Source organism: Leptonychotes weddellii, chromosome 13 (assembly GCF_054177405.1).
Source record: "Leptonychotes weddellii isolate Sample4059 chromosome 13, ASM5417740v2, whole genome shotgun sequence".
In the NCBI taxonomy this organism is placed as follows: Eukaryota; Metazoa; Chordata; class Mammalia; order Carnivora; family Phocidae; genus Leptonychotes; species Leptonychotes weddellii.
Window position 1 is genome coordinate 30,057,346 of NC_138381.1, and position 20,166 is coordinate 30,077,511.

The 20,166-nt window shown below is 34.3% G+C and overlaps 1 long non-coding RNA gene and 1 other non-coding gene across 2 annotated transcripts in view; one reads left to right on the forward strand and one right to left on the reverse strand.

The window, feature by feature from the left end:
* Nucleotides 1-20,166, forward strand: part of LOC115937077 (uncharacterized) — a 438,465-nt gene that overhangs the window by 382,916 nt on the left and 35,383 nt on the right. The gene's annotated exons all lie outside the window — the stretch shown is intronic.
* Nucleotides 6,564-6,700, reverse strand: LOC115937079 (U4 spliceosomal RNA). Its single transcript, XR_004072408.2, has one exon. It is a non-coding gene; the product is annotated as a U4 spliceosomal RNA (small nuclear RNA).

Here is a 20,166-nt window from a genome sequence, read left to right on the forward strand (position 1 = left end):
TGTGACTTGAAAGTATATAATGGGCTACTCCTCATGACCCCAGTGCAGCTATTTCTGCCCATGGGCCCTGTCCCCATGCTTTAATAAAACCACTCTTTTCACCAAACACACCTCAAGAATTCTTTGTTGGCCATCAGCCCCAAGCCCCATCATCTTTCCTACATCACAATCATGATAAAGAATCAGATGACCCAATATTGTACAAAATTCTTCACCAGTACTCTTCAAAAGTGTCAAGGTCACCAAAAAAAAAGGGGCGGGGGAGATGGAGAAACTGTCACAGATGGGAGGAAACCATGAAGTCCTAGCAACTGAATGTAATTCAAGTTCCTGGCTTTGATATGATCCATTAATAGAAAAAAAGGTAAAATGCAAATAGAGCCTGTAGTAAATTGATAGTATTGTACCAATATTTTTTTTAGGTTTTATCTTTATACCATGCTTATGGTAACATTAGGAGAGGCTAAGTGAAAGGTATATGGTGAAGCTCCATACAATTATTGTAACTCTTCTGTGAGTCTAAAATTTCAAAATGAAAAATAAAAACAAAACAAATGCCCCAAAACAGCATCTCTTTTCTCATGTCACACACTGTGAATAAGCTGAAAACCCAGTGCTCTCAACTGAAGGCAGCCATAACAAAGTCCATTACTTCGGGCTCCATATCTGCAGAAAGAGCAGCTGCTCTGTGGGGTATATAAAAGTCCCAAAAATATATTGTTGACTTGATATTGGATTTTTACAGCTTCACAGATAGGCAAACATCTTGACCAATAAGGATAATGAGATAATGCAAAATGAATTAAAATCCCCAAATATTCACCAGGCCTTCATGTAGAGTTCTAATATAATGAAGGGTACCAGAATATGCCACCTCAAAATATGCCTCTTTGGCATAAGGATTATTTTGAGCTAATGGCCACTGAGAATCAGCAGAGACAAGAAAAACTCTAAGAACAGGGCACAAGTTTTCATTTTGTAAAGGAAATTTACATTTATAAAGGAAATGTAAGAGGACTCTTCATAACACTCATAAATGGAAAAGGCAATGACTTAACTCTGCATAACAAACCTTACTAAACAACAGCAGCTGTCCATACTATTCTTTGTCTTCGTCCCATAACTTTCATCCCCAGTCCAGAAGCCCCAGACCTCTTTCCTTTTGTTTACCCTAACATGGTATATAAGCCCAAATCCAGCTCTTTGGGTTACTCATCACTGAGTGCTCCCATATATATTTGTGCATGACGACATGCATGTTAAATTTTTTTCCCCTTATTAGTCTGCCTTTTGCCAGTTTAATGTATAGGACTCCTACAACATACAACATTCACAGTGTAATTTAGAGTATGATTCTCATTTGAAAGATGAGGAAACTGAGAGACCAGTGAAATTCCTGGACTTTAAGTGATAGAACTTGTTAACATAAGATTTCCATCTGCTACATTTCCTGTGATAACTGCTGCTGACATTACTAGAACTTAAATAATGGGGATATCCTCAAAGATCCAGGTTGCTTCTTGTTTGTAAAATATTTTCAAAATAAAATTAGCTTATTTAGGAATTTATAATAAACTGCCAGTTATTCATTGATTATGACCAACTATGATTTGTAGTTAAATTAACTGTATGAAAACATTCCCAAAATGATTTTTTTGAATATGTTTCCTTGTGATTCTTCCCCCCCCAGACTTTTTGAGGTATAATTGACAAAAATTATATATATTTAAGCTATACAATATGATATTTTAATGTATACACTGTGAAATCATTAACAGAATCAAGCTAATTAACATACCTGTCACTTCACAGTTACTTTTTCTTGTGTGTATGTGGTGAGAATACTTGAGAACCACTCTCTCAGCAAATTTTAAGTATGCAGTACATTATTATTAACTATAGTTAACATTATTATTAACTACAGGTTTCCAGAACTTCTTATAACTGAAGGTTTGTAACTTTTGACCAACATGTCTCCTTTCCCCCCACATCCCACATCTTTGTGATTCTAATTATCTCCCCAATACCCCTCTTTCCTCACTACTTTCGAAGAGTCTGTTAGATTGAGAGTAGTGATGTAGAATCCTATCATTAGTGTGCTATTTGGTCACTGCATGGAATATTTTTATATTCCTTACACATCTCTACCTAGGTCTCTCTCCATTCCATACTTCTTTGTTTGCCTAGGTATTCTACCATATTTTGTTTTGTTTTTGTTTTGTTTTTTACTATTCCAACCCAAAGGAAGTTCTACTTCTTCAACACCTCAAACCATGTTTAACATCTGTACAAAATGTACATATCACTTAGCATTTGATTTTTGCCAATCTTATATAAAAATGCTGTATATACACTTCCAACTCTTTGAGATCAGACTGATTTTCTTTGTTCATTGGACATGCAAAACTTAAAAAAAAATCTGTTGTCATTATCTGTCATCAAGTCATAAAGTAATAACAAAGAGTTTAACCTTTCAAATAAACATGGTCAAAGCATGAGCCTAATAATTGGAGGTGATGGTGGTGGTAATGGATATCATGAGGATGAATTGCAATTTTCTTCTCGGCAATAAAATTATATGTTTCTTTTTAGGTAATTAAAAGATAATTTTCATAGTAAAATTTAGAGGCTGTGTTTAAATTTTTCACAGCTTACACATAGAAGGCATCACTAGTTTCCCTGAAGTAAAAGGCAAAGGACTCGCTTCTCCTCTCCACTACAGTGAGCTACATCATTAATGCCACACATCAGACTTTAGAGAGTCATTTCCCATTTAATCTTCCTAGCTTTTCCTTATAATTCCTCTCCACATTTCCCACTTGAGCTGATATTTTATATTGCTTCAGCTCAACACAAGAAGTTAACTTGGGTATAGGAAATGTTCATTTTTTTTTTAAATGAAAGTATTTTGCTTAGAAGGATGATTTAAAAAGGGCTCAGATGGATTCAGTGAGAGTATATGCTTTGATATGTTAAAAGAAATCTGCTTCCCAAATAAGATGAGATGTTTTTGAAAAAATGCAAATGACCTCATACTGATATATGTTGTAGTGAGTATACTACTGGATGCTTTTTAAAAGATTTTCAGCATGGAAAGAGAGATCTGGAAGGTAGTAGAAAGCCAAGGAATCTCACAAATGCAATTCTAATAATCCTTAGCCTGAAAAATGTGGGAATCATGCTTCAGAAATAGAGTGCCATTTCTAGAGGTAAAAGCCATTTACTTCAAGTGCTTCATATTGCATACAGGAAAAAAATGACAAAAGCCAACACATATTTTGCCACTCCCCACTCCAATAAACATGGCAGATATAACATCAAAAAAATTTTTAGTGTTCATTTGCAGTTAATCCTTGTCTCCATCTCTAGCTGTAGAGAACCACCTATCTGCTTTCCCTCTATATATAAATTTGCTTTCTCTGTTCATTTCATAAAAATGAAATGATGTAATATGTGGTCTTCTACCTCTGGTATTTTTCACTTAGCATAATGATTTTGAGGTGCATCCCTATTGTAGTGTATGTCAGTAGTTTGTTCTTTTTATTGATATAGTGTATTCAGTTGTATTAATGTAAAATATTTTGTTTATATATTCATCACTTAATTGACATTTGGTTTGGTTCTAATTTGGAGCTATTATGAATAATACTCCTATAATTATCTTAGTGTGGGCATATATTTAATTTATCTTGGGCAAATTCCCAGATGTGGAAGTGCTGGGTCATATAATATATTTGTGTTTAATTTTTTAAGAATGCCAGGTTCCACATTTAGTATTCCCATTTAAACATTTAACCATCAATGTGTGAGGGTTGTAGTTTCTCTACATTCCTCCTAATTCTTTTTGTTGTCTATAATTTTGAGTACATCTATTCTAGTTGGGTGGGAGGTGGTATCTTATTATTGTTTTATTTTCCATTTCCATGTTACTAAAGGTATTGTATATCTTTTAATGGGCTTAATAGACATTCCTATAATTTCATTGTTGAAATGCCTAGGCAAATCTTTGCCTATTTTTTTAATTTGAATTTTTTGTCTTACTATTGACTTTAAAAATATTTATATATTCTGAATGCAAGTCCTTTATCAGATAGATGATTTGCAAATAATTTCTCCCAATTTATGGCTTATCTTTCTTTTCTTAATGGTATCTTCTGATAAAATCCTTTATCAATTTTTCTTTTATTGATTTTATTTTAGAATTATACTGAAAAACTCTTGTCAAAATCCAAGTACCTAAAGATTTTCTCTTTTGTATTCTTTTAGACATTTTATAATATTAGCTCTTCATTTAGATCGATGACCCATTTTGAATTAATATTTATGTATAGTGTAAGGTAAGGTTTAATTTCATCTTTTTGCATGTCGATGCACATTTGGCTAAGTATTTTTTGTTGAAAAGACTTGTCTTCCATTAAATTGTCTTGACACCTTAGTCAAAAATCGATTGACCCTAAATACAATGCTTTCTTCTGGTCTCACAATTCTGTTCCATTGATTTATGTGTCTACCTTTATGCCAATACCACACTGTCTTTATAGTGTAAAAAATCCAGAAATAGTAAAAATTAAAATCAGACTGGTAAAATAGTAGTAGTAAGTTTATTTTATATAAAAGAATGCTTTGCAAACTGGGAGTCTTCAAATCCAAAACTGATATGAAGGTCAGAGCATGATGTTACAGGATGGCTTATAAAAATGAAAATGAGGAAGTTGTTTAACCTTTACAATGGTTGTTACAGTGGGGGTTTCCAGAAGGCAGGAGATTGGTTAAAAGTAATTATCTTACACCATTTTAGGAAGATGGCTTGTTTCTTTTATAATTATCAGAGCCATTTACAAGAAATTAAAATAAGTTAAGTCTCACTTATGTTCATGAAATATGTTAGATTTAGTTTTGCTTGTAAGGCTTACTTGGTTTTTGTCTGCTTGGGGGATTTTCAAGCCTGGTCTCCATTTTATTTTATTTTAACAATTGTAAGTTTTGAAACCAGACATGTAAATTCTCCACCTTTTCCCCCTCTTCCTCCTCTTCCTTTTTCTTTTTCTCAGCACTTTCAAGATGCTTTTCATTTGTCTTCTGCCCTTATCTTTTTTCCTCTTGTGACAACTCAGTCATTTTTTTGTTTGTTTCCTGTATATATGTATATATGTCTTTTTCTCTGGACACTTTCAGAATTGTCTCTCCATCTTGTGTGTGTGTGTGTTTGTGTGTGTGTGTGTGTGTGTGTTGTTTGCTTGGAAAATTTTCAGCCAAAATTTCTTCCAGTATTTCTTTCATCCCATTGTCTCTCCTCCTTCTGGGTCTTTAATTATATAAATCTTAGGTCAATTATTTGTTTTTCGTGGATATTATATCTGTTTTCTTTTTCCTTTTTGGATAATTTTCACTGCTCAATCTTTACATTTACTAATACTTTCATGTGCTACGTTCATTCAGTCCATTAAAATTATTTTTCATCTCTGTTGCCATTTTTTTATTTTACATTTTTAGCTGAAATTACTCATTTTATCATTCATGCTGTGTACATTTTTTTTGTTAGATCCTTTATTGTATAAGTATCATTTTAAAGTTCCTCTTGGATAATTTCAACATTTAGGCTGTTTCAACTGTTGATAATGGCTCACATCTTTTTTTAAAATCATCTCATAATCTTGATTGAATAGCAGCATTATGTGGAAAAGAATTGGAAAGAATGAAGTAAATAATAATATGTCTATACTTGTACAGGGCTCTTTTGTGCACTCCATTACAACTGAGAAAAAGCTACTGAGTCTATCTAGTCTGTTTCTGAGCTTGGTTTGGTCTTTGAGTTACTCCATAGTTGACTCAGTCTATCTCTGTTCTCACTTTAATTAGATTCAATTAAACAAATAATTCAAATGATTTAAGGGTGGAATCCCAACCTTCCCTTTAGTAGGGCTTGGCATGTGAGTGCTTAGAGGTTTTGTCTCCTTTCTTCTCTTCTTCAGTATTCAGCTGAGCCTGTATACTGTTCTCTCAAAACTCTACTGCCTCTTCCAGCCATGGGCTACCATTGACTAGGTCCTAGTGTAAGTTAGAGAGTGCCTGGAGTGATTCTCTCTGTCCTCGTGCCCCTCTTCCAGGCTCAAGTACCCTGGAACACCTGCTTTTTTAGCCCGTGGTGGCAGAGGTGGTTCTCTCTTATCACTGCCCGCATGACTCACAGATAGTGACTATCTTGTACTGAGTCTAAATACCTGAAAATTTACCTGAATATTAGTCAAAACTCTTCAACTTTTCTATATTAAAATCATTTGCAATAATCTTTACAAGCATTATCAGAATATTCTCTCTTCCCTCTAACTCAGTAACTACTTCCTTAATGTAATCTTTACCTGCCAATAAACCTATACATTTATTTACTTAATTATTCAAGTTTATTAAGCACTTCTTATATATCAAGTTCATATTAAATACATTGATAAGTAATATGTGATATCTAAATCTAGGAAATCTGTAGTCACATGCTTGTAGAAAAAATATTAAATCAATACTTATATTCTATCATCCAGATTATAGTTCATAGTACATACCATTAAAAACTTTCATTTTTTATGTATATGATTTTTTTTTACTGAACAAGTTCAAAGTGTTTAAAAGTAGAATACTTTTCAATTAGCAATAATCGCACCTCGGATAAACCTCATTGGCTACGATACTGCCACTGCGCAAAGCTAAAAGTAGAGTACTTTTAAGAGAAGACACACAGTGTTTCCTCCACACTCTTGCAACATCATTATTTTGTTCTGTATATAGCAGATAATTATGGAATAGATAATTACTCCTCAAGTGTAGTATAGCAGAACTATCATGGTCCTGGAAGCTGTATGGTTTGAAAACTAGATAATCAACAATTATGGAATACTTCTATCTACTAAAGTTTACAACATATACTGAAAGGTATAAGATGTGGCCACTGTGATCTTTCCAGCTGTATTGTAAATTGGCAGATTAAGAGCTGTAGCAAAATAAAAATTTTATATTTTCAACTCCAACTCCACATGTTAAAACAGGAAAACTGAGGTCTAGTTTACATTTATCCAGAGATATATAATTAACATATGTTTAATATTATATATTTATCCAGGGATATATAATGGTATTATTAAAATAGTAAATATTAAAGTTACCTTTATTTTGTGTTTTAGGTATTTTATTCTACTAGGTGATTCAGGGGCAGAAATTAAATCAACAATTAAATCAAGAATTACTTATATTCCTACATTTTGTATAATGTATATTATACTAATATATGTCTATGTTGGTATATATCTAGGGCAGTACTACTTGCCACACCTCATACATGTGTAAGAAATGCCCAGCACAATGTAAGGCCATATATAAATTCTGTTAGTCATGAGACACAGTAATAATAAAAAAAATAGGAATTATGAATACAGATTAAAAATATGTTGTCTTGAAAGTTGGATAATTTATATTCTTGTTCTCCAGAAATTATTTATGATGCACAGAAGGTATAGTCTCATGGATTCTTGTCATTACATGGTTTTCCTGTATTTGTTCGTTATAGCTTGATTTGACTTCCTAAAGTTGTTCTCTTGTGATCTTCAGCTTTTTTGACTCCCTAATTTTTACTTAATAATCTGACCTTTTTTAGTTAGCCATCTTCCAGTAAGTAGCCAGTATTTTACTCTGAGATACAGAAAATGTCATCATATGCATACTGTTAAGTGGCTGATGTATAAAATAATGCTGTCTCTATCTGCTATTATATGTATGGCTTCATTCAGAATATTATATTCAAAAAAAGAAAGTTCCTGAAAGACTGTCACTCCTATTCTGAAATCATTCACAGTATCAAGCTCAGAACTGAAATCATAGTTGGTACTTGATACCTACTTTTGAAGGGGTATGGAAGGGACATAAAACCTTCCTTTTCTGGAGTAGAAAATAACTGCTCCATATATATTGAGTTTAAGAACCATTATATCAAAATAGAAAAATTTTCATACACTGTAAAATTCATTACAGTGGAATTATCTCTATCAGTGAATTAAAATCTATCACATTAGTGATCTGAAAATATGCCCCAAACCTAGAAAAGTTTTTCCTCTCACTGCAATGAGTTTACCCACTCATTTATTTATTTATTTATTTTGTCCTACGCCTACTCACTCTTCAGACCAGTTTAAATGCCACCCTAATATGATGTTTTTCCTGAGTTTCCCAGGTAGTTGGCATATCTCTGCCAAGATTCCCAAGTACTTCCTGCATCTGTATATCATTAGCCATGTTGTGTACATGTTTTTAAATCTTTAATCTCTTCTATCATTTTTATCTTTAGTACCTTGAAATATGCCTAATAAAATAAACTGATAGAAGTCACTTCATAATGTTTGCTGAATTACTGAATAGATACAAATGGAATAAACCTTTCAACAGGCTCTAATTCTCTTTGTTGTGTAAGTTTCAAAAATTCAATTTTATTAGTTTGTTCTTGTGAGCTAACCCTGGTCTATTAGACTATTAAGACTAACAACCTAATTTAAAAGATGTATCAAAACACAGTTGGGTCATTGATGAAGAGAAAATTTCTGACAACATTTACATGAAAAAGAAAATCTCTTTCTTATGGATAAGAGCTCATCCCACAAAGTCAATACAATATATATGTGTACAGAAAGCTACAGTGAGAATTCAAGAAATTCCTAGATTTGGAAATTATTATATCTTCATTTGTTGGAATGAAAGTGTTTAACCTTCTGTCTCTGATATGCAAATATGTGTGTATATATGTAAAATAATATTCAGCATCTTTCCTAGGCCAATGAGAAAATATCTTTCTTTTTTCTTTTAATTTGGCACACACATTTAATGCCTTAGTAGTTCACCTTTCTCTTCTCCTTTGCTTCTTTCTTTCCCTCCTTTCCTTCCTCCCTTCCTAATTTTCCCGACAAATACTTATTGAGAAAAATAGATATCAGGATTTCACTTCTATTCTTGTAATTCTACTCTGACAAGCCTCAATAATGAAAAGGAGGCCTCTAGTGGGGATCCTAGGGTGTCAATTTAAAAGTGACTTCTTCACAGGGTGCCTGTGTGGCTCAGTCAGTAGAACATGACTCTAGATCTCGGGGTTGTGAGTTCAAGCCCCATACTGGCTGTGGAGATTACTTAAAAATAACTAAATAAAATAAAATAAAATAAAATTTCTTCAGGTAAAAAAATAATCCATTTCTTCATGGACTAGGTTATGTCTCCAAGTATGTGGCTTTGAGGGGGCTCAATAATAGTCTATATTAGCACTTACTGATCGGGTTTTAGAATATAAGTGAGGTTCGGTGGAGTGAGGTCCGGAGCCGTCAACCAAGAAAGAATTCTTGAGGTGTCTTTGGTGCAAAATGGTGGTTTATTAAAGCACGGGGACAGGACCCATGGGCAGAAAAAGCTGCTGCCCCAGGACTGTGAGGGGTGGCTAATTATATACTGTGGGGTTGGGGGAGGTAAGGAAAAGGGAGGTTTTCAAAAGGATTTTCATATGTTAAAGAAGACTCTCAGGATGCCAGAGGCCTTGCCATTGTCAAGTTAAGGTGTTTTTTCCCTCTAGCAAGGCATTAACCTGAAGATAGCTGGGAGCTTCCTGGAGAAACACTACACTCCGCCCACTTCAAGTATCTGTCAATGGGCTGCAGGTTATAAGGACATTAAATTGTATCTACATTTCCTTCTGGAAGCTAGGTTACTGATAGAAATGCTTTGTTCTTATAAATTGCTAAGGCTTTGTAAACTGAGGGAGACTCTTGTCTTGCAGGATTGTGATCTCTATAAATTAACACCTGCCTTCTGTTCCCTTATCACTTACCACAAATGAATGCCTTGGGAAAATGTTTATATAAAATATCTATTTCCTGCAGTAGGATGTTTGTTTTATATGAACTCAAGCATTTTGTTTTATTTTTATCATTTAAATATTCTCAGAACCTGGCACTGGAGCTTGAATGTTGCAGAGCTAATGTAGTACTTACTATAAAGTGTCCTTAGTTTCCTAGGACCGCCATAATAGAGTGCCACAAACTGTGTGGCTTACAACATGATAAATTTTTTTTTTTATAGTTTTGGAACCTAGAATTCTGAAATCAAGGCATTGATAGGGCCATTCTCCTTTTGAAACCTCCAAGGGAAGATCCTCCCTTGCCTCTTCCAGCTTCTAGTAACACCACGTGTTCCACAGTTTCTGGCAGCTAATTACAATCTTTGCCTTCATCCTCACATGGTCATCTTCTCCCTGTGTGTCTTCATAGTGCTTTGCTTTTGTGCATATGTATGTCCATATTTCCCTCTTCTCATAAAGACACCAGTCATATTGGATTAGGGGTCAATCCTCCAGGATTACTTCATCTTAACTAATTACATCAACAACTTTATTTCCAAATAAAGTCATATTCTGAGGTACCTAAAGTTAAAATTTCAACATACCTTTTGGAAACACGTTTTACCCCAACAGGTATATTTCTGAACTATCACTGTTCATTTTCTTTCATGTGATGTCCACTTTACTTCCCAAGGGAAGATCACTCTGATATTTGCCATCATTCTCAATTGGGTCAAAGCTAATGTTCTATGCTTCTTCGTAGAAAATACCACCACAGTGGGAAATAAATCATCGGGATTAATTTCTTAATACATTGATCTTTTTATTCTCTCTGTGAATGAAGGATCCATGTCCCCTTTTTAAACACAATTTCACAGGACTCAGAACAGTGTGCTAACTATACCAGACTTTGAATTACCATGTGTTCAATGAACAGTTCTTTTTTTTAGAGGATGAATCCTCTTTAACTAACCTGAGTCACTTTCAAATGATTTTCTAAAACCTAAACTGTGCTGCTTCTTGCTTAGGGCCTATAGGTCTGTTTTCACTTGTTACCCAATGAAGGCCAAACCCTGCTGAAGGCTATATGAGTCTCAGCTACTATTTTTAATGACAGCCTTCAACAATAGCTAAGAGCAGATTGGAGCCCAGAGCTCTTTGAATGCATGAAAGGTGGAGGAGAAAGTGTCAGTTGATATTAGAAATTACAATCCTCATCACTCACCAGCTTTAAAACTATTTCCAAAAGCATTATAGCTTCAAATGTTAGCAGAGTTTTAATACTCTTCCAAATACTTTGAAATCAATGGTGGTAATAAGAGAAAAGTGAAAACCACAGAAAAGAAAAATAAAGGATAAAAAGAATGTGCTCTGTAGTTTGATCATTGACCATACTACCCACATTTTCTGCTGAATGATTTTTGCCCCAACAATATAATAAATATATCCTTCTCAATAAGGTCTCCTAGGAAACCTATTTTGCAAATAAACTAAAAATGTCAGGGAGTTTGCTATTGTTTCCCTACTTTAATGGCTTTGGCATTAGAATGAGAGTATTACATAGTGCATTCTCTGTCCCTTCCCTCCCACCCCCTTCTCTTTCTCTCTCCTGTTCTCAAAGAAAAACTGCCCTTTGGATATACAATGAATTGCTTAAGCTATATAATATGTAATCTTTCTATTTAGTAAGTCCAGTCAGTGTTTAATGTTCTATACATTTGAACAAAGCCTCTTTGATCTATGAGACTTAACTTTCCTCATGCTGTTTGTTCAGTGCTCTCCTAGACTAAAATTCTTCCCATTTCAGTTACTTTAAGGTCCATCAACATGGACTGCCTTCTACTTCTCCACTTCTGACCATGTAGCAATAGCCATGTGCACATAAGAATTTAGTCTTCAAATTTGAACAAAACTTCTTCAATTTAAAAGGTGCTTTTATTTATATTGATGTGATTTTGGAGTAGTGTTTTTGGGGTCTCAAGCCGATGAACAAGAAAGAATTCTTGAGAGGTCTTGGGTGCAAAAATGTAGTTTTTTTGAAGCATAGGGACAGGACCTGTGGGCAAGAAGAGCTGCTGATCCAGGATTGTGAGAAACAACTGATTATATACTTCGGGGTTGGGGAAAGTAAAGACAAAGGGAAGTTCCTTTTCATAGGCTAAAGAAGACTCACAGGATACAGGAGGCCTGGCTATTGTCAAGCTAAGGTCCTTTTTCCCTCTAGCAAGAATTTAACATTAAGAGAGTCAGAAGCTGGGTGCCAGGGTGGCTCAGGTAGTTAAGCATCTGCCTTCAGCTCAGGTCATGAACCCAGGGTCCTGGGATCGAGCCCTGCGTCCAGGCTCCTACCTACCCCACATTGGGTGTCTGCTTGTCCCTCCCCTTCTGCCCGTCCTACTGCTCATGTTCTCTCTCTCTCAAATAGATAAAACCTTAAAAAAAAAAAAAAAGACAGTTAGGAGCTTCCTGGAATTATACTCTGCCTGCCTCAAGTATTATCAATGGGCTGCAGGTTATAAGGACATTTAGTTTTATCTACATTTCCTTCTGCCTTTGTTTCCTACATGAATATTATTTTATTCATCCTCAAATACCACTAGCATATTTTGTGAAAATGAAAATTAGGATTCAGGTAGATCAAATGATTAACCACAACAATATAAAAATAGGACTGAGTTTGGGACTAAAATTTTACTATTTCTCAATCCAAACCCTTTCTTATTTTTCATTATTTTATAGCTTTCCTACAACCAGATCCTCACTGTGTATACTGCTAATATACTTATGGCTGGTGGGTGAAGATGACTTCAAGAGGTCAAAGGACAAAAAGAATTGATTTCCTGTCACTGAGTCTAGGATAGCAGAGTTACCCTTAAACACCATTCTTTGATATTGAGCATCATGATTGTAAAATAGAAATATGAATCAGAAAATTGACTGGAAAAGAGGAAGGCAATGGTTGGTAAATGGCACCTGAAGTAAAGTGGGAAAAAAAAAAATACCTGTTGGAAAGAAGTGAAAGCATGATGATGGAAAACAAAAATTGTGAAATTTCCCTCTTAACCTTGCTGAAATTGGGAAAGGCTCTGCATGTTGTCACTGATGTTTTGTCGTTGTTATTGTTGTTGTTTTTGCTTTGTTTTGTTTTGAGAACAAAGAATGTATGTGGCTGGTATACCTCATTTGACCATGTGGACCAAGAATTTCTACAGGTGGACAGCATAACCTAATTACTTTTGGCTCATAAAGACAACCACCTATTGGGAGATCCTAAATGGAAGAACTTCGTACATGCTCATTCTTTTCACACCAGGGGGCAACACATATAAAACCAAGAACATGTACCATGGCCCAACAACAAGCACCAAAAAATATTTGCCAGATTTCTTTAACAGCTGTTGTATTCACGTCTGTGTGTGTGCATGCACGTATGCACACATTTCATTATATTGTCTAATTCTTTATAGTGTCCATAAGAGACTTATGTAATATTTTCCTTCCCCACATGAATTAATGTGATGGATATTCCCCAGTATAATAAATATGAACAAATGGGGTATTTATAAGATTCTCATTCAGAGCTCTTGTGCCTGCCTCAAGAGGGACAGAGGTTACACTGGCAATTTCATGTAGATATTCCCAAAGGAAAGAAACATTGAGGGCATTCAGATATCTTCGCCCTTCATGTTCTTTTTCCTGCCCTCATCTTTGGCCTCAATGAAAGTGAGAAATGGCTTTTTTATTCCACAGAAAAGGTTGCCTTGATATTGAAGAGCAATCAACTTACAGAACTTGGAGAAGAGTTTGTTGTGCCCTACATGAATGAACTAAAATCTACTTTTAGAATCATTTTCCCTGTGATACTGTTTCTGATTTCAATGGCCTAAAAATAAAGCCTTTCTTTTGAATATGACTCATTTGGAGCCAATGTTCTAAAGACATATGAATGTGAGCGCCATTGAATAATTTAATGGGACTGTGCAAAGCAAATAGAGCAGTTAGAGTCCTTGCCAGTGGAGTAGAGAAAAACTGAACACAAGAAGCTTAATCTGTACAAGTAAACTGTCCTATTCAAACACGTACAGAAAGAATCAGACGATTAGCCAGCGGCCGCTTTTTATATATAGCAAACAAACCCAATTACATGGGGAGGAATATTCACGCGTGGCATAAAAAGTTATCAGAGGGCCTGCAGAGATTCCCCCTGGAGCTTCCAAGCACAGATTCAGTAGCCAGTAATTTCCACTTTCTTAGATAATGTGCAAGGACCATGGTGCTGATTAGCCCTTAAATCACACTCTCCCAGGAAAAATAAAGCCTTTAATTTCATTAATGGGCAGAGACATGTCCCTGGTTTCCTCTTTTTCACCTTCAGCACTTTCTTGGAAGTTGTAAGACACAATGTGAGGATGTGTGTTTTTGTGTCTGTGTGTCCATCTGTATAAGAAGCAAGTTGAAGAGTTTGCTCCTCTGAGATCTAGACTAAGACTCTTTATTAAATTAGTAAGAAAAGGTTCTTCATTAATTTCAATTTGGAATCCGTATTTGAGTGATTGATGGGGAGAACAGTACTTTTTTTTTCATTGTCATCCATAACTAAACTCTCAAACCCTGCTTCTATTTAAGTTCTCTGTGGCCTAGATGGCAGGAAAATAAAGGAAAATTGTTGAGGAAAATAAAGTTAATTATTGACATATCTTGACTGGAAGCCTCTTGATAGAGGGTCCTTGCCTTGGTTGCCCTTAAATAACCAAAAACTATCATAATTCCCACTGTCTAGTAGATACTTGATAGAAATGTATTTTTACTATTCTCAATTCAGGAACAAGAAAAGTGCTCAAATCATAAAAGTGAAGGAATAAATCAAAAGGAGAAAAATTAATAATTTGACTAAAATTTTCTAAAAATTGTATATGAAAACTACAAATAAAATAAAGAGTAACCTAGGAGAAATAATTACGTCAGTAAGACAAAAGTTTTATCATCTTAACATATAATGGATCCATAGAACTCATTAACATCTCACTGATATGAATTCACAGGAGAGATAAAAATAAACGAAAAAATATTCAGCCTCATTATCAATAGAGTGTTATTTTCATTTTTCAAGGTACAGTTACCATCAGTTGAGATATATCAAGTTAACATACCATCAACAGACATGCCACTAACTAACATATTGGCAAATATAAGTAAAAAATGTGACAGTTATCTACAATTAGCAGAGAAGTAACTATAGGTATTAGATATGGTTTATAGCCACTAAACAATGTCAACTATCATATATTAATATAATAAATTATAATAACTATTTTGATAACTCTTTTTTCTCATTTCTTTCCAACTGGCCTGTAAATTTACAAATTAAAAGATATATTTATTTTCCAAAGCATGTAAGTCTTCTCATGGACAGAGATTTCTCCTTCTCTCTCTGTCTCTGTCTATTTCTGTCTCTGTCTTTCTCTCTCTCTCTCTATATATATATATATATAATTATAGATGTTATTTTATATATTTAGTTTATAAACATAAAACATATATAAATATAAAATATATATAAAATAGCTTCACAGATATATCTGCCTTTCTTCCCTCACACTAAGCATGTTCCAGTTACCTGCATCTACACAGAGCATTACTGAGAACTTAGCTCAGGAAAAATAATAGAGTGAAAACATATATCAAGCCAGCCCTCTGTAGTTTTCATGGTCTATTTCTTTGCTGGAAGCAAAGATGGATAAAAGTATTTACCTCTTAAATGTTTACCTAATACTGTATGAAGCAGTGACCTTAAGTGGTCTTTACAGCTCATAGACCACACACACAAAATTATGAATGAGCAATTTTTATTCCCCTGAAACTAATGGTTCTGGCACTCTCTCCTCCTCTTCTCGAGGATTGCAAGTAATATTCTCTGGTCAAATTACTATAATTCATAGATGGCAGTGACCAGGTTTCTGAATTTAGGATAAGCTGAGAGATGTAGAGGAGTAAATAGCAAAGAAAAGCTGTCAGAGCTTTATTAGAAAAGGTTGATTCAGTTGACTTGGGATTCTAAACTTGACCTTGAGTAATCAATCAACCAGCAAATATTCAAATTTTCAACCAGTGCCTCTTATGTGTCAGGGTATAAACTCAAACTTCTTTGAGAGTATAAACACAAACTACCTGTGCCAGGTAGTCAATGAGACAAAGTATGGCAGAGATTTGTGCTGAACTCTTAGGAAGTGTCCCTTTTACAGATAGCAGCAGTCACTCAACTGTTTTTTTTTTCCCTCTCTCTCTCCTGTAGGAGTACAGGTCCACTGATGTCATAACTTCTGATTTTTGAAAGAAGTAAGAAATTAAAAACCATGTGTCAAATATCCATTAAAATAAAATTAGTAAATAAACTCATTATTTTTGTTTTAAATACACATCAAGCTAAATAAACCATGTGTATAGGTAGAATTCAGCCCATAGTTTTCCACTTTCAAATTTTGGGTAAGGCATTATGCTAGATATTTTGGAGAGACATAATGAAGCATAAGATTTAATTTTTGCTAATAAAAAGCTCTCAATAGAGATAATAAGGGTATACACAGAAAGATGTCATAAAAAATATAGAGCTGCCTTACCTCCTTCCTTCCTTCTTTTCTTCCTTTCTTCCTTCCTGTCAAATTGACAGCAGTGAGACCCACAGGAAGATAGGACCTTGATATAATTGAGCCCATGTCAGTAAGAGCTGGTAGATTGTGGACAATGGGAATCAAGTTCCTCGTTGTTGAATTTGGGAGTTACAAAAATGGAAAGGGAGACAATTAGAATGAACCCAGGATATTGGATTTGAATTAAAGATATTGGTGTAATGTCACTTTTAAAAATATGATATGTTCTTCTGTTTAAATATGGATACGTGAGGATGGGTACAGAAATAAGTATTGGTGTGCGTGTATTGTGTGTATGTGTGTGTGTATTTACACTTATTTCCCAGCTCTCTTCACTGAAGTGAGTGGGAGTGTTGACACTTCAGCAGCAGTGAAAACACTGAATGTCCAGATCTTGGTTTCCATAAACCATTCCCAATGAAAGAAACCAAGGGGAGGAGAGGGAAACTGCAGAATAAACCTGGAACATTTCACTGAGTCAGGAAAAAAAAAAATGTTCAAAAAATAAATGAGGTAAGTTAAAAGGAAGAAAAAGCTAGCCTGAAGAGGCTTTTACCAATTAAATTTGAGAATCTTTTAAATTTTTATTCTAAATAATATGATATGGAGGAAATCCACAAAACCACACTTAAGAAAAAGAAAGAAAAAAAGCATATACTCTTCCTTTTAACAGAATGACAACTAATAAATGTAGAAGAACTAAAGGAATTAAAAAATAACTTTTTCAGCCATTATAATAATAATTCATTAAAGAGACATCAGTAGATATTAAGATTACACAAGAAAAGTATGTGAAAAGGTATATTTACACAGTCTCAAGATATCTCACCAACACATTTATTGCCTAGAGTAACTTTATAAAGAGGAAAAGTCTTTCAGGTGTGACCTTAGTCATGTAGTAGAAGTTGGTTATCTCCCACAAAGGAGATTCTACACTCATCTGGAGTCCCAATTATTGTGACTGATGCCCAGAACACATCTCCAGATTGCCTGGCTCCAGTAGCCAGTGGGGCTTATACTTGTGGTTCCACAGGCTGGTATATATTTGCATTCTTTAAAAACCATTGCCTTTAAAAACTGTTGCATTCTTTAAAAACTGGCTTTCAATATACAGCCTGAATATAGGTGCTGATGGAGATTGTCCCCTTTGGGACACTGACTGGCCTTGGCACACCCTCAAGTACTGGGAACTATTAAAAAATAAAATAGGATGCTTGGACAATCACAAAGGTTTTAGAGAAACAAGTGCCAAGGCAGGTTTGATTAATAAGGTTTATCTCCTGCAAAGTTCAACCCTTCAAGATAAAAAGAGGTTACTGTTTCATCTAATGTGTAGACACCAACACAGAGAAGCAAAATGAAGAAACCAAGGAATATATTCCAAATGAAAGAAAAAGATAAAACTTCGGCAGGCAGCGAGGGGGTGGGGGTGGGTGGGAGACTTAATGAAACAGAGGTACGTAATTTACCTGATAAAAAATTCAAAATAATGGTCATAAAGATGCTGACCTAACTTAGGAGAAGATGATGAACACAGTGAAAACTTCAACAAAGATATAGAAAATATAAGGAAGTTCCAAAAAGAAGTAACACAGCTGAAAAATACAATAAATGGACTGAGAAATACTGTAGAGGGGTCCAACAACAGATGAGGCAAAGTAGAATAAATGATAATTGAACTTGAAGAAAGAGCAGAGGAACTCAGCCAAATGGAATAGCACAGAGAAAAAAGACTGAAAAAAATGAAGATAGCTTAAGGGACTTAGGGGATAACATGAAACAGACTAACATTTGCATTATGGGAGTCCCAGAAGGAGAAGAGACAGAGAGAGAGAAATGAACAGAAAACTTATTTGAGAAAATAATGGCTAAAAATGTTTCTAACTTGGGGAAGGAAATAGATATCCAGATCCAGGAAGCCAAGAGAGTTCCAAATAAGATGAATGTAAGGATACCCATGCCAAAACATATTATATTTAAAATGTCAAAAGTTAAAGACAAGGAGAGAGATAAGAGAAAACCAACTTGTTACATACAAGGGAACGCCCATAAGACTATCAGTAGATTTTTGCAGCAGAAACTTTGCAGGTCAGAAAACTAATGGCAGGATATATTCAAAGTGCTGAAAGAAGGGGACAGAAAATACCAAAAAAACAAAACTTCTAACCAAGTATACCTTAACTAGTAAAGTTCATTTAGAACTGAAGGAAAGATATGGCATTTTCCAGACAAGCAATAGATGAAATAATTCACTACCATTAAACCAGTCTTGTAAGAAACATTAAAGGGACTTCTTTAAGAAGAAGATAAAAGGTGCTAATTATAACAGGAAAACATATGAAATTATTAATTTCACTAGTAAAGATAAATATATAATAAAGGTAATAAATTCATCACTTATAAACTATTATGAAGGTTAGAGATAAAAGTAGCAAAAATAACTGTAATTATAATAATTAGTTAAGGATGCACAGGATAAAAAGGTATATGATCTCAAAAACATGAGATATGGGAGGAGAGTAAAAATGAACTTTTAAATGCATTTAAACTCAAGTTGCTACCAACTTAAAATAGACTGTTATAAATATAAGTTGTTTTATGTAAGCCTCAGTGTAGCCACCAAGCAAAAACCCATAGTAGATACACAAAAGATAACGAGAAAGGAATCAAAACATGCCACAAAAGAGTCATCAAACCACAGGGAAAGAGAGCAATCGAAGAAGGGAATAGAAGAACTACAAAACAGCCAAAAAACTCATCTAAAACTAATGATGTAATGTATGGGGATTAACATAAGAATAAAAAAAAAAAACAGCCAAAAAACAACAAAATGGCAGTAAGTGCATACCTATCAATAATGAGATTAGTCTAAAAAAAGAAAAAGAAACTTCAAGTGTAAATAAATTCTCCAAAGTACATAGAGTGGCTGAATGGAAAATAATCAAGACCCATCTATATGATTCCTACAACAAACTCATTTCAGACATGAGGACATTCAACAGTTGGAAAGTGAAAGGATGGAAAAAGATATTCCATGCAAATGGAAACCAAAAGATAGCTGGGGTAGCTATATTTACATCAGACAGACTTTAAATCAAAGACTAATGTGAGAAAAAGAAGGGCATTATATAATGATAAAGGTGTCAATCCAACAAGAGGATATAACATTTATAAATATGCAGCCAACATAGGAACATCTAAATATATAAACAAATATTCACACGCCTAAGGGGAGAAGTGGACAGCAATACATTAATAGTAGGGGACTTTACTGCCCCACTTACATCTATGGATAGATCATCTAGACAGAAAATCAATGAGGAAATACTGACTTTAAACAACACATTAGAAAGATGGACTTAAGATATATACAGAACCTTCCATCTAAAAGCAACAGAATATTCATTCTTCTCAAGTGCACATGGAACATTCTTCAGGATAGATTGCATTTTAGACAACAAAACGAGTCTTAACAAATTTAAGAATATTGAAATCATATCAAGCATTTTTTCCGATCACAATGTTATGAAACTAGAAACCAATTACAAGAAAAAAACTGAAAAATTCACAAATATGCGGACTTAACGTGCCATGGAACAAGTAATGGGCCAGTGAATAAATCAAAAAAGAAACCAAAAAACACCTTGACAAATGAAAATAAAA